Genomic DNA, 17344 nt, shown 5'->3' with positions numbered 1-17344 from the left:
TAACACAACCTCGACAAAGCACAGAATGCTCTCCCGACACAAAAGCCATAGCTGAAACATAGCATAGGCTAGGCTTCTGGTATCGATGCCTCCACTGCAAAATCTGGACACTGTATCATCTAACTGTAAAAACAGAGCAATTACAAGCAGCAGGTTAGAAATAAAGTAGCTACCTGATTATAATCACAGCAGCCCTGTAACAGATCATGCGGGGAAAATGTTAATTTCCCTCCAAGCTTCTTAAACTGGCAGCCAAAGTAATTAATCTACTTTTCCTTTTTAATATTACGACTTTACTCTTGTAATATTATGACTTAACGTTTTAAACCATGTTTTAAGCCATGTTGCATCACTGTTCATGGTATGTACATTTTTTTGCATTTGTAGCCTGTTTAATTAAAAGTTTCTGTGTAACATATTTCTGTATAAATACATCACATTATACGTATAAAGTACCAAAAATTACGGTACATTAACTGTACACGGTTGATTGATCATGATGTGTGTTAAGGATCTAATTGACTTGTGGGAAGAAGCTGTTCAAGAGTCTGGTAGTGGTAGCGGATACTGGATAGTGATTCCAGGGGACAGTTTGGCAACACACCTGTCCTGTTCACACCCGTGTTAAGTTGCGAGGGGTTATCTTGTGAGTGAGGGGAAACACCTGCCAGTGTGCTCATTGAAAGACAATGGGAATTATAGGAGTTGGAGTGAGGCCTGATGGTGGGTAGTAGATGGATGGCACTGATGGAATACAGTCAATGTAGGAGACTCCACCCACTTGTTCAACAGTTTATTGCGACATGCCTTAGCTTCAGTGGGACATGATACCAGTTCCATGTTTTATAACATTTGGTCATAATACATAAAGGTGCATCAAATGTTTTTTTTTAAATGCAATGACATAGAAGAACCACTTAGCTAAATATGCTAGTCCAGATGGTATGCTACCAAAGCACAGCAGTAAAAACGAAGGCTCAGAACTGGCTGAAAATAGACCATATATAGTCTACACTTGTAGAAAATGCACATCCATTCATCCATAGGGTTTAATTTATCATTAAAAAGTTTAAAACCTTGGTGTGCACCATTTGAAAATGAGTCAAATACACCCTAAGCAATGGGTTTCAGTCCTTCATATTCCTCATTAAACAGAATCCTCAGATCCTGAGAGATGTAAAGAGTTAGCTTGTGGTTTAAGGAGTTAAAAGAGTAAAACATGAGGCTGGTAGAGTGAGATGAAAGGGTTCAGCAGAAAGGAGGAGGAGTCTGGCGCTGGGATCTGAAAGAGGAGTGCAGGTGGTGTGGCAGGGAGAGGTGTGTGGTGGGCTGATACTGCAGGTATGGTCTCAGAATGGGGAAACACTTTGTTGGATGAGGACAATGAGTAGAAAAGCGGTGGGAGACGAGCCAAATTCACCCTCTCAGAGGATCTCACTCACAGGCTGAGGACGGAGGAGATGTTTAGGACCACACTGTCACCTAGAGGGCACCTGTGCATCCAACACCAAGACATGAATCCAGCACTGAGCCAGTTAAACTGGAATCAGATCATACATATACATATATAAAAAGTGGGCGGTGAGCAGAAACAAAAGGTAGGTGTTTCTAATATAATGGCAAAAAAGTATAAACAGTTAGGTGTGTCTGATAAAGTAGCCGGTGAGCAGAAACAAAAGGTAGGTGGTCCTAATATAAAGGCAAAAAAGGGTAGGTGTTTCTAATAAAGTGGCCAGTAAATGGAACACAGTGGAAGGTGGGTTTTCCAAATTTAATGGCAAAAAAAGTATAGAAAGTTAGGTGTTTCTGATATAATGGCCAAAAAAATTATAAAAAGGTAGGTGTTTCTAATATAGTGGCCAAAGAGTGGAAGAACAAGCTGGGTGTTCCTCATATAATGACAAGTACAGAGATGAAATAGGTGTATATAGTGTGTAATAAGTGTTTCTAATAAAGTGGCCAATGAGCAGAAATTGGAGAGAAAATTGAGAGAAAATAAAAGGTAGTTGTTTCTAATAAAGTGGCCAGTGAGTAAAGATACACGTTTAGTAGGTAGGTGTTTCTAATAAAGTGGCCAGTAAATGGAACACAGTGGAAGGTGGGTTTTCCAAATTTAATGGCAAAAAAGTATAAAAAGTTAGGTGTTTCTGATATAATGGCCAAAAGGTATAAAAGGGTAGGTGTTACTGATATAATGGCCAAAAAAATTATAAAAAGGTAGGTGTTTCTAATATAGTGGCCAAAGAGTGGAAGAACAAGCTGGGTGTTCCTCATATAATGACAAGTACAGAGATGAAATAGGTGTATATAGTAATAAGTGTAATAAGTGTTTCTAGTAAGTGGCCAATGAGCAAAAAGAGAAGGTAGGAGTTCCTAACATAATGACAAAGTATAAAAAGGTAGGTGTTTCTAATATAATGGCAATTGATTAAAATAGGTAGATGTTCCAATAAGGTGTAAAACAGGAAGCAGTTCCAGATTTCAGATTTAGGATTTCAGAGAGCAGCTTGTGATTTTGAAGTCATACTGAAGTCACACTCAAGCAGTGAGAACTTCATATTAATTTCACAGTCGAGTGGAGATGCGATGGAGAGAGAGAGAGAGAGAGAGAGAGAGAAAGAGAGAAAAAGAGAGAGAGAGAGAGAGAGAGAGAAAGAGAGAAAAAGAGAGAGAGGGAGAGAAAGAGAGAGATAAAAGCTTGGCTCCAGGCCCTCGAATGTAATTCAGCTTATTACCTGATGAGCAGCTTGCTAAATTCAGGCGCTTTGTTCGTGAGGAACGCACTTGGCCTCCTCACAACAGTTTTTTATATATTTATCTGCGTCTGCGGCTGCTGGATAATACCGGGAATAAAATAGAACCAGAACGGTCCTCCGAGTGGATTATACCCACGCAATTAGCTCCCCGGATCCAGCCATTGTTCCCAGATTCTGCGGCAATTACGCAGACGATTGGTGCCGGAGAAAAGCTTTTGTTCCTGCGGAGAAACCCTGAGCGTTTTAGCGTCGTAGAGAAGAAGCTGAGGAAGGAAAGTAGCTGTAATCGTCTGGTAGACACTCAGGCTTAATGACCACCTACATGTGAGGAGCACTTCTCCATGGGAGGTCTTCGTGAATGAAGCGTGCCTTAATATGCATATAATATAAATATAAATGTCGTACTCTAGAGGTTACTGCCAGTCTCTCACCCACAGTAGGCGTTAAAAACATGAGCATCCAAGCCCAAAGTCCAAAGTTTCCCATTCTGCAGCTACATATATTTCCATACTTATATATATATATATATATATATATATATATATATATATATATATATATATCCTACAGTGGCTTGCAAATGTATTTATAACCCTTACACAGAGGTGGAAAGTAATGAATTACATTTACTCACATTACTGTAATTGATTAGATTTTATGAGAATTTACTTCGCTACATTTAAAAACTCTCCGTTACTGAGCAAATAATTAAATGCTGGGGAAAAAAAAATTATTGTCTGAATTACAAAAAAAATTGAGTTTTGTTCTCCATGGCAGCGCAGCTGAACTTTTCCCAGCAGTGTTTATGATTACGGTTAGCACGAGAGACGCTGTGTATGCTACCCATCGATATGTGCTTCTTTACGGCACTGCGCATATGCTGACCGACAGTTTTTTGTTTTTATGATTTCATGTTTTTAATTATAATTCCTGTAAATAAATGTAAATAGCAGTTAAAGCATATCAATGGCAATTTAAAAAAATAATAAAGAACTGTAAAACTATAAAAATACGGTTTATAGTCACCTATATGACCAAACTTTTTAACCTTTTAACAGTAAAAAACTATGCCACTCGTTCTTGAAAATGTTTTATGGGGTAGTCTGAGCAAATACTCCAAATTATTATGTGGAATAATAGTTCATTTCAAACGATTTAATTTATAATTTGTTGTACTTTTTACACCAAATTATTAAAAGCAAGTCTGTAATTTTTACAAGTACATTTTAAATTGAGTACTTTTTTACTTTTACTCGAGTAGATTTTTAGATGGGTACTTTTACTTTTACTTGAGTAGAATTTTAGTAAAGTAAAGATACTTTTACTCAATTACAATTTTTCAGTACTTTTCCAACCTCTGTCTTGAGGTTACTGCCAGTCTCTGACCCACAGCAGGTGTTAAAAACATGAGCATCCAAGCCCTCTTTCCCATTTTGCAGCTACATATATTTCCATACTTATATATATATATATATATATATATATATATATATATATATATATATCCTACAGTGGCTTGCAAATGTATTTATACCCCTTAAACATCCACAAACTTAATTTGAGACAGATTTTAAGTGACGGACCAATCATGGACCACATAATGGGTGCTATTTGCTTGTTGTAACTCTTCCAAATTAAACTTATTTTTTATTTTATCTTTTTTTTAACTCTGAAACTAATAACACATATATTTAACAATCCAAAAAAACATGTACTGGTCAAACTCAGGCATCTTTATGTCACGAAGTGACCCAGGCAGGGAGACGAGGAGGCGGACACAAATGCAGGTAAGGGAAAAATGAATGATTTAATAAATAAATAACAAGTAACAAATCTAGAAAATAAACACAAAGCAGGGATATATATAAGGAGCTTAGGGAGACGGAAATAAACAGGAAACTAGAAACATAAAACTAGATATAAACACAGAGACTAAGGTGTGAGGAACAGAGGCAATGAAACACAGAGAAACGCTGAGAGACAAAACGACACGGGAAGGTGCAAAGACCGACAGAGGACAAGGTGGCAGAGGAGGGCTATTTATAGTCACAGGAAACACTAAAATTAGAAACACCTGGGGAAGGGGCGGAGCTACAAATGAGACACACATGGAAAAGTACTGAGACAGGAGACACAGGGGAGCACAGGTCACGTGGGGAAGACATAGAGACACGAGACGAGGCCAAGATGTGACACTTTACTTAATTTTTTACAAGGTTTTAAATCTGAAGATGGTTAAAAACCTCATGTGAAACTCATTTAAAAAGCATGTTTAAAGGAAAAAGTCCACTAATTCCTTTGATTTTCTCTCAAGAAAGTCTTTATTTTATAAAGTGCTTGACTGCATGTTCAAACAATTCATGGCAAAAAAAAAATCACTCCTGTTACTGGCACTCATTCCTGTTACTTTCTATATTTTGAATAACAGAAATTAAAGTAACAGCAATTAGTTTTTAGCATGGAATTAACAAAAACATGAAAAATAGCTAAATGGTGGCTTTATGCTAATAGCATGAGGGCACTGAGCACATTCTAGTGATTTTCCAAATATGTGTATTTTAAAAAATAAACCAATAAGATCTAAGAATTTTAATTTAGGTAACAGGACTGAGTCTTGAGATTGAGCTCCTTAGTCATCGTTACAATAAGATCAAATATACAGAAAAACTAATGAGGGAACTTGGGGAAATTTTGTTCTTCACATGATATTCAGAAGAACCAACTGATGATGTCACTTCCTGTTGTAGATGTGACTTCCTGTTGTAGAATGTTCCAGATGTTTCAGATGATCTGGTTAATGTGTTTTTCAGTAACAGGACTGAGTGAAACCCAGTGACACAACTAAAATGTGTATTTTAACTTAAATATCATGGATTTATTAAGAGAAAAATATTTTTAAAGCATAGATGGGATTTGGAGTCACACAACCATGTAATAAAAATACATCTCTGGAGGATTTTAATAAATATATTTTATTGTAAAGTTTATAGTTAGAGAGTGGGGGCAGGTAACAAATGCTTTTTTTGTGTTCTAAGTAGTTTTTATTCATGTTTTAATTACATATCTTACTTTGGCAGTTAAAATTTATTTAAAAATTATTTTTGTGCACATTTATACATGTAATTTAATGGAGACATTTTGATGGCACCCAGAAAAAAACAACTGACAGGAATGAAACTTGGTGGGTAGTTAGTTATGACGTGAAAAAATGCCATCCCTGTGATACAGGAAAGGAGGGACCCAACAAAAGTCCTTCTCTAAACCTTCATATTTAACAGAAAAAGTTATAAAAAATGTTTATCAATGTTTTGAAAAGTTTCCAAGAAGGTTGGCCATTAACTGTTTTTATCATAATAAGAATGAATATTCTTATTATACAGTAATAAGCTGTATAATAACCATTTTCACAGTGAATTATTATGATTTTATAATCCTTTATAGTCTTTTTACAGTGTAACAAACAATAGATTCAGTAATAATAGTCTACAAATCTTTGTGAATAAATCTTCAGGGCTTTATATTTATAATTTTGGGAGGCGCTGGCCACTGCCCTGAATCTCAAGGACAAATCAAAGCCAGGGGATGTGTGACTTCCATTGGAGCATTTCTATATTAACGTGCTAATCAAATTTTCATAACTCAATCTAGAGGGCCTTTCCGGGTGCCTTAAAACAAATAGCGCCCCGGCCTCACTTCACCTTTTTAAGAAAGTTTTAGGAGAGTTTTCCATCATAAGTTCTGCTCACCCTGAACACATCAATATAAAACATCTCTCTGTGTTCGGAAACTGACTATTACTGTTGATTAATGAATCTAATTATGGGCTAAAATGAATATTCTAAGCAGAATTAACTAAATAGTCATGGTATAATCAGTAGTAAGCCAAATAACTATAGGCTAACCTTTGGACAACCAAACAAGACTTGCTACTAAATACTAGAAATTATAAACTTACCAACCATGGACTAACCGATCTTTGGCTAACAAGTCATATGTTAATTGGTTAATCATTTCTAATCTTCAAAGTCTATTAAGATAAATTAAAGACTCGCCAATCATGGGCTAACAAGCAATTGAACAACCAAACTTCAGCTAATCAGCCAATAATGGGATAACCAAAAATATTCTAAACAATTAGGACCTAAATAACTCACACTCACACATTCATCCCCGTCACATTTAACCCCTTCACATTCAATCCTGATTAATTCAACCCCTTCACACTCAACCCGTCACATTTAACCCCTTCACATTCAATCCTGATTAATTCAACCCCTTCACACTCAACCCGTCACATTTAACCCCTTCACATTCAATCCTGATTAATTCAACCCCTTCACACTCAACCTGTCACATTTAACCCCTTCACATTCAATCCTGATTAATTCAACCCCTTCACACTCAACTCCTTAACGTCCACCCCTATCACACTCAACTCTATCACATTCATCCCTGATACATTCAATGCTGATACATTCAACTCCTTAACGTTTAACCCTGTCATACTCAACTCTATCACATTCAACCCTGATACATTCAATCCTGATACATTTAACTGTCACATTCAACCCTGATACATTTAACTCTGTCACACTCAACCCTGATACATTCAACCCTGTTGCATTCAACCTTGAAACATTCAACTTCTTCACATTCAAACCTAATGCATTCAACCCCATCATGTTCAAACCTGATACATTTAACCCCTTCCTACTCAACTCCGTCACATTCAACTCCTTAACATTTAAACCATTAACACTCAAACCTGATACACTCAACACTAACACATTAAACCCCAGGTTTAAACATGACACGGGTATCAAGATTGAACATGAAGAGGTTGAATGAATCAGAGTTTAATGTGATGGGGTCAAATGCGAAGGGGTTGAGTGTGACTGGAGTTGGATGTTTTACACTCAACCCCGTCACACTTCACAGCATCACACTCAACCCTTTCACACTCAATCCTGTCACATTCAAACACATCACATTGGGAAAGCCTAGAGGTGCAAATGTTTTTTGAACTGTATGTATAATTTACAGGACCCTGAGAAAAATATGAAAGTCTAGTAAAATCATAATGTAAATGTATAACAAATGTATAACTGTAAAATGTATAACTAAAATATGAAGGCAAAAACTGAAAAGACATTGGATAATTTATTTTCTTAAAGGCTCAGCTAATCAGCAAGTTTTTTAATTCATAAAAACATGATCAAAAGGTCCCTAATCTTAGAGAATCACTCACATGCTGACTGGACTGTCAGTCTCAAACTCTACGCCAACAAGGTGTTTCTAATAAAGTGGCCAGAGAACATGCAGCAGTAAAGCTGTGAGAGTGGCTGCAGTGGTCCGGCAGCAGGTCTGTGTTTGTGTGGGTCTCCTCTCGCTGGCACTGCCACCCTATTTATAGACGTGTTGCTCGTGCCCTTTGTGATGTCAGTGACTGGGGGCGCTCTGTGACCTCAGTAATTTCCCTCAGAGGAACTCAGACACGTACAGGTGGAGGTCACCTGACCCGGACGACGCCTCGCTGTCAAAACACAGCAAAGACAAATGAAACTGAGCAGAGCAGCTGCTCTGAGTAACTCCAGCTGCGTCCCCCTGCCCAGGCTGCATCACAGAGCCTCCGTATACACCCCCGCAATGCAGCCGACATTCATACTGATTTTATAGACCTCCACATTAATTACACTTACTGCACAATTAAATTAAGTTCACAAGCGTTTCACGATGCTGAACGTGCCTTTTTGATATTCTGAGCTGACACACTTATGTGGTTTTAAAAATTTAAAAACTTTCACCTTCGCTCCTGACCAATCACAGCAGTCGATCGTTTTAGGTTTCTGGAGCTTTTCAAACAAAAAACAAAAAACATGGTTATCTATACTTTACTGGAGTAATTATTTTTTACTCTCTACTCCTTACATTTAAAAAATATTTCATTTCAGCTCGTTTTTATCCCGGCTTCTCATCGTTTAATAAAACCGCTATCCAGATAAATCTCTCCATCCAGATAGAGTGAATCTGATTGTGATTGGATGTAGAGAAGTATAAACATACCATTCCGACACCCTATTGGTTTATACTGTGATCCATCAAACCTGCACACGCCCCCCCCCACCCCACCCCACCCACACACACTCCAGCAAGAACATAGCAGACGTATGTAGTCTAGTATGAAGATGATCCGTGCAGAGACTCAAGAGAACTCCAGATAAACTCCAGTCCAACTAAACTTCTTTAATATATTTACATTCTACTAAAATACATTCATTTATAATGGGGCATATATGCAGCTGAAACACTACTGAACAGCCTAGGGCAAAATCCCAAATTATAATATCAACATTAACATTTTAATAATAGAACGTTATAGTCATTATAGCTTTTAGAAAAAAATTATTTTGGTTTTTGTGTGTGTGTGTGTGGGGGGGGGGTGTAGTGCACTATAGGACTCTGTGGGCGTGGCCTAAGCTTTTGTTCTTAATGGCTTTATTTTTTTCTCCTTACATTACTTTAACTTTAATACTTTAAGTAGTTTTGAATCCAGTACTTAAATCCAGTTTTAAACACTTTTAGTTAAAGAGTAAAAACCTTGAGTTGATACTTCAACACCAGTGACACTGTGTAACTCCAATGATACAGCTTAACGGTTGTGATACATTGTAACATCTTTAACAGAATAAAACATAATTATAGCATAACACCACTGACGCAGCATAACACCAGTGACACAGTAAAACGCAGATAACCAAGTGTAACTTCAAGAACACAGCATTACATATATTACACAAATTAAGCTAAATTCAGCTTGCCATGATACAAACCCTTTAGTAATCAGCAGGACCTTGAGAAGAACCTGGAAGTAGCTCCAGTTGTCTGGAGAGAAATGAGGGAAGGCAAACAAAAAAAAAACAATCAGTGACACCATATAACACCAATGACAAAACACAACAACACAACAAGGACACAGTGACAGTGTCACTCCAATTACAGTGTAACAACACTGCCACTGTGTTACATCCATTAACACCAATGATGCTGTAACATCAAGGACAGCTTAACATATACACAGTATGCATAGTGTATACGCAGTAGACATAGTGTAACATTAATGACATGATAACAAGAATGACCGTTTAATACCAGTAACACAGCACAACACATGTTACACTGCATAAAAACTGACCACACAGTATAACACCAATGAGACAGCATAACATTTATTACAGAACATCACCAATCGCCATTGACATACTGTAACTTTACTGATATAGCATAACACCAGTGACAGTGCGACATCAATGAAAAAACAAAAAAATATCAAAACTCCAAAGACACAGTGTAGTCCCAATGACACAGTGTAACAGAAATTACAGTACAAAGCATAGCATAAACTACACAGTGTAACACCAGTGACAATGTGATGCCATGCCAATGACTCAGCAAAACAACTAATTAGACAGTAATTACTACAACACATGACAGAAGAACACTGATGACATGCTGTAACACCAAGGACAATGTAATACATATGATAGTATAAGACCAATAACAGTGTAACACCAATGAGAGCATAAAACCAGTGGAAGTGTATAGCACTAATGACATGATAACACATTACACAGCATAACACTGATGACAGTGTAATACTAATGACACAGTATCACACCAGTGACAATGTAACACCTGTGACATTGCATAGTATGTGCTTTGTTAATTCGTAATACTGATGACAGAGCAATGACAAAAGCAAGATATTACACAGTATAACACTGATGACAGTGTAATACTAATGACACAGTATAACACCAGTGACAATGTAACACCTGTGACATTGCATAGTATGTGCTTTGTTAATTTGTAATACTGATGATACAGCAATGATAAAGGCAAGACATTACACAGTATAACACTGATGACAGTGTAATACTAATGACACAGTATAACACCAGTGACAATGTAACACCAGTGACATTGCATAGTATGTGTGTTGTTAATTCGTAATACTGATGATACAGCAATGATAAAAGCAAGATATTACACACTATAACACTGATGACAGTGTAATACTAATGACACATTGTAACACCTATGACAGTGTAACACCTGTGACATTGCATAGTATGTGCTTTGTTAATTTGTAATACTGATGATACAGCAATGATAAAGGCAAGATATTACACAGTATAACACTGATGACAGTGTAATACTAATGACACAGCGTAACACCTATGACAGTGTAACACCAGTGACATTGCATAGTATGTGCGTTGTTAATTTGTAATACTGATGATACAGCAATGATAAAGGCAATATTTTACACAGTATAACACTGATGACACAGTGTAACACCAGTGACATTGCATAATATGTGCTTTGTTAATTCATAATACTGATGATACAGCAATGATAAAGGCAAGATATTACACAGTATAACACTGATGACACAGTGTAACACCAGTGACATTGCATAATATGTGCTTTGTTAATTCATAATACTGATGATACAGCAATGATAAAGGCAAGATAGTACACAATATAACACTGATGACACAGTGTAACACCAGTGACATTGCATAATATGTGCTTTGTTAATTCATAATATTGATACAGCAATGATAAAGGCAAGATATTACACAGTATAACACTGATGACACAGTGTAACACCAGTGACATTGCATAATATGTGCTTTGTTAATTCATAATACTGATGATACAGCAATGATAAAGGCAAGATATTACGCAGTATAACACTGATGACAGTGTAATACTAATGACACACACAGTATAACAACTATGACAGTGTAACACCAGTGACAGTGTAACACCAGTGACATTGCATAGTATGTGCGTTGTTAATTCGTAATACTGATGATACAGCAATGATAAAGGCAAGATATTACACAGTATATCACTGATGACAGTTTAATACTAATGACACAGTGTAACACCAGTGACGCAGCATACCGGCTCTTTAATAATGTTAGTGGTGTTAGTGCTATAAGGTCTTAGTGTGGTTAGTGCTGCCCCCTCTGAGCAGGACTTTGAGAAGAACCTGGAAGGAGGTTGAGTTATCTGGAAAGGAATGAGGGCGAGTAAATAAACAGGGTCTGGGCTTTGAAAGCGGTACACAAAAATCTCATTAAAAAAATAAAAGCATCAATAAATAAGCAGCACTTTTAGGAAGACAGCGCTTTGGGAAGCAACACTGTGGTGCTTCATACAAGCGCTGATCAAATTTTAATCCTGTTCCATTACAGCTACGATTAAAGCGCCGCTACCGGAGTCGGTTACAGTGCACGCCTGACTGATCCGTCCGGAGGGGCTCGGTGTGGAGCGCTAACGCTAACGCTAACGCTCATCGGAATGAGAACCGTGTTTACAAGCATGTATATTAGATGCAGGTGCTTACAGCGACACGGCCCCGAGCTCCACGCTGAAATATCGCTGTCATTAATGAGATGCTAATGCCGGCGTATGAATATGCCGCTCTGTAGACTGTGCCGGGATCTGTGGCGGCTGGCACTAACGCAGGGTGGCAGGCCGGGTCGACTGGTGATGCTGATACAGTGTTAAAGATGCATGTGATAACCTGTACCCTCCACCAACGACAACGACGACGACAGCAGACAAGATAGCAGATATGATGGAGAACATGGATCTTCAGTTAAATGGAGCTTCATATGCAGGAAAAGCATCTTCAAAGTTAAATATAGCAGCTGATTCTCAGAACTGTACTTCTTGTAAACATTTACTATAGGAAAAAAAAAACATTTTATCTTGTCATTGGTGTAACAGCAACTCAGTATCGGTAACACCAATGACACACCAGCATAACCATGGACAGTTTTAAATAACTGAAATAGTTTTACACCAAAGACAAAGCATAGACACAAAACACAAGTAGGACACAGTGTACAGTGTAACACCAATGACAGCATAACACTGCTGAAACAGTTGAACAACCTAGGCAGTGTAACACTAAAAACACAGCATGACACCAGTGACACACACCCTAACACAATGCCAATAACAAAGTATAACACCAGTAATACATTCAGACACCAATGACACAGTGTAACACCAGTGATACATTCTGATACCCATGACACAGTGTATGGGTACCCATGACACCAATAATAGTGTAACACCAATGTCACAGTGTATCAGCAGTCGTAGAATAACTCCAATGACACAGTGTGACACTAGTGATAGTGTAATACCAATGACACAGTGTAACACCAGTGATACATTCGGACACCAATGACACAAAGGAACACCAGTGATACATTTAGACACCAATTACACAGTGTAACACCAGTGATATATTCAGACACCAATTACACAGTGTAACATCAGTGATAGTGTAACACTAATGGCACAGTGTAACATCAGTGATAATGTAACACCAATAACACAGTGTAACATCAGTGATACATTCTAACATCACTGGCAGCATAATACCATTTACAGCGTAACACCAGTGACAAGTATAACATCAATGGTAGCGTAGCACTAGTGACACAGTATAACAGCAATGATAGCATAACACCAGTGACACATTATAACATCAATGATAGTAAAACACCAGTGACACAGTATAAAACTCAATGACAGTATAACATCAATTGTAGCAAAAGATCAAGAACACCAGTGACACGGTATAACATCAATGATAGCATAACACCAGTGACACAGTATAACATCAATGATAGCATAACACCAGTGACACAGTATAACATCAGTGATAGCGTAACACCAGTGACACAGTATAGCATCAATGATAGTGTAACACCAGTGGCACAATATAAGACCAATGATAGTGTAACACCAGTGACACAGAATAACATCAAAGATAGCGTAACACCAGTGACACAGTATAACATCAAAGATAGCGTAAGACCAGTGACACAGTATAACATCAATGATAGCGTAACACCAGTGACACAGTATAACATCAATGATAGTGTAACACAGTGACACAGTATAACTTCAATAATAGCATAACACCAACGACACAATATAAGACCAATGATAGTGTAACACAAGTGACACAGTATAAGACTAATAATAGTGTAACACCAAGGACACAGTATAAGACGAATGATAGTGTAACACCAAGGACACAGTATAAGACCAATGATAGCGTAACACCAGTGACACAGTACAAGACTAATGATAGCATAACACCAGTTACACAGTATAACATCAATGAAAGCATAACACCAGTGACACAGTATAACATCAATGGTAGCGTAACACCAGTGACACAGTATAACATCAATGAAAGCGTAACACCAGTGACACAGTATAGCATCAATGGTAGCATAACACAAGTGACACTATAAGACCAATGATAGCATAACATCAGTGACACAATATAACATCAATGGTAGCATAACACCAGTGACACAGTATAACATCGAAGATAGCATAACACCAGTGACACAGTATAACATCAATGATAGCATAACACCAGTGACATAGTATAACATCAACGATAGCATAACACCAGTGACACAGTATAACATCATTGATAGCATAACACCAGTGACACAGTATAACATCAACGATAGCATAACACCAGTGACACAGTATAACATCAAACATAGCATAACACCAGCCAGTGACACAGTATAACATTAATGGTAGCATAACACCAGTGACACAGTATAACATCAACGATAGCATAACACCAGTGACACAGTATAACATCATTGATAGCATAACACCAGTGACACAGTATAACATCAACGATAGCATAACACCAGTGACACAGTATAACATCAAACATAGCATAACACCAGCCAGTGACACAGTATAACATTAATGGTAGCATAACACCAGTGACACAGTATAACATCAACGATAGCATAACACCAGTGACACAGTATAACATCAATGATAGCATAACACCAGTGACACAGTATAACATTAATGGTAGCATAACACCAGTGACACAGTATAACATCAATGATAGCGTAACAACGGTGACACAGTATAAGACCAATGGTAGCGTAACACAAGTGACACAGTATAAGACTAACTATAGTGTAACACCAGTGACACAGTATAAGACTAATGATAGTGTAATACCACTGACAGAGTATAAGACTAATGATAGCGTAACACCAGTGGTACAGTATAACATCAATGATAGTGTAACACAAGTGACACAGTATAAGACTAATGATAGCGTAACACCAGTGACACAGTATAACATCAATGATAGCGTAACAACGGTGACACAGTATAAGACCAATGGTAGCGTAACACAAGTGACACAGTATAAGACTAATTATAGTGTAACACCAGTGACACAGTATAACATCAATGATAGTGTAATGCCAGTGACACAGTATAAGACTAATGATAGCTAACATCAATGATGAAGTATTTTACTAATAATAGACATCAATGACAGCAAAACATGAATAGCATATTAGAACACCAATGACACATCATAACATAATTGGAACGTAACACTGTTGACTTCAATCGTGGCATGATGGTGTACACTCCCAGTGAAAGAGATGAAATCGCTGTGGCGGAGGGAGGCGGAGTGAAAGGTGAAGAAAGTAATAAAGCTGGTGATAATTATGATGCAGTCAGGCCTGTAATAACACACAGTGAAGGTCAGATGAAAGATGAATTACCAGGAGAGGAGAAAGGCCAGCGGGCACTGCCCACTCGTGCCAGTCTCTGGTGCTTTGGTGTTTTTATTTATCCTCGGCCGAATGCGTCAGTGGACCTCAGTCATCGTCCAGATGGAGGAAAGTCCATCTCCATGACAACAATCATTCAGTCCCCTAATAAATAATAACATTCTGAAAAGTGCACGATTCACTCCCTAAAGCTACATATTCCCTATGTAGTGCACTATGCAGCACATTAAAACCATGCAGCCAACTCCCGATGTATCTTGGCTCCCTACTCACTATGCAAAGCATAAAAACAATGTTGTCTACTCCCTATGTAGTGCACTATGTAGGGTATAGTACATGGATCCCTACTATCTAGGGAAAGCATATGTACAGCATAAAATCCCTATGTAGTGCACTATGTAGGGCAGTAATCTTGGCCCCCTACTCCCTATATAGTGCACTATGCAAAACATAAAATCCATGCAGCCTACTCCCTATGTAGTGCACTATATAGAGCCATAATATTGGCTCCAGTTTTTCTATGTATTGCACTATGTAGGGTATAGTACATTGATCCCTACTCTCTAGGGAAAGTATATAGAGCATAAAATCCCTATGTAGTGCACTATGCAGAGCTACAATCTTGGCTCCCTACTCCCTATTAAGTGCACTATGTAGGGCAGGAATCTTGGCTCCTTACTTCCTATGTAGTGCACTTAAGTAGAGCATGAAATCTATGCTCCCTACTTCCCATGAAGTGCACTATGTACAGCAGGAATCTTGGCTCCCTACTCCCTATGTAGTGCACTATGAAGAGCAGGATTCTTGGCTCCTCACTCCCTATGTAGTGCACTATATCGAGCAGTGATCTTCACTCCCTGTAGTGCACTATATATGGTATAGTACATAAATCCCCACTTCCTATGTAGTGCACTATGTAAAGCAGGAACCTTGGCTCCCTACTCCCTATGTAGTGCACTATGCCGAGCATAAAAACCATGTGGCCTACTCCCTATGTAGTGCACTATGTAGGGCAGTAATCTTGGCCCCCTACTCCATATATAGTGCATTATGCATAGCAAGAAAACCATGTGGCCTACTCCCTATGTAGTGCACTATGTAGGGCAGTAATCTTGGCCCCCTACTCCATATATAGTGCATTATGCATAGCAAGAAAACCATGTGGCCTACTCCCTATGTAGTGAACTATGTAGGGCAGTAATCTTGGCCCCCTACTCCCTATAAAGTGCACTATGCAAAACATAAAATTCAAGCAGCCTACTCCCTATGTAGTTCACTATGAAGAGCAGGATTCATGGCTCCTCACTCCCTATGTAGTGCACTATATCGAGCAGGAATCTTGGCTTCCTACTCCATATGTAGTGCCATATGCAGAGCATGAAAACCATATAGAGCCTATATAGAGCATGAAAACTATGCGAACTACTCCCTATGTAGTGCACTATATAAAGCAGTAACCTTGACTCCCAGTTATGCACTATATATGGTACAGTACATGAATGCAACCTCCCTATGTAGTGCACTACATAAAGCAGTAATCTTGACTCCCTGTTATGCACTATATATGGTATAGTACATAAACGCAACCTCCCTATGTAGTGCACTATGTAAAGCAGGGATCTTGTCTCCCTACTTCCTATGTAGTGCACTGTGCAAAGCATGCAAACCTTACTGCATACCCCCTATTTAGTGCACTATATATAGAGCAGGAAATTAAGGCTCTCCACTCCATATACAGTGCACCATATAGAGCATAAAATCAGTACCACAACTCACTGTGTGGTGGACTTAATAAAGCATTATATAAAGACTCTATACTTCCTATTTACTGCACTATATAGGGCATATAATCAAGGTTCCTACTCTTTGTCTATTTGACAAAATATAGCATGAAATAGTAGGTATGTACAACATAAA

This window comes from Astyanax mexicanus, unplaced genomic scaffold (assembly GCF_023375975.1).
Source record: "Astyanax mexicanus isolate ESR-SI-001 unplaced genomic scaffold, AstMex3_surface scaffold_33, whole genome shotgun sequence".
NCBI lineage: Eukaryota > Metazoa > Chordata > Actinopteri > Characiformes > Acestrorhamphidae > Astyanax > Astyanax mexicanus.
The sequence above is the reverse complement of the archived record's forward strand: the minus strand, read 5'-3'. Positions refer to the sequence as shown.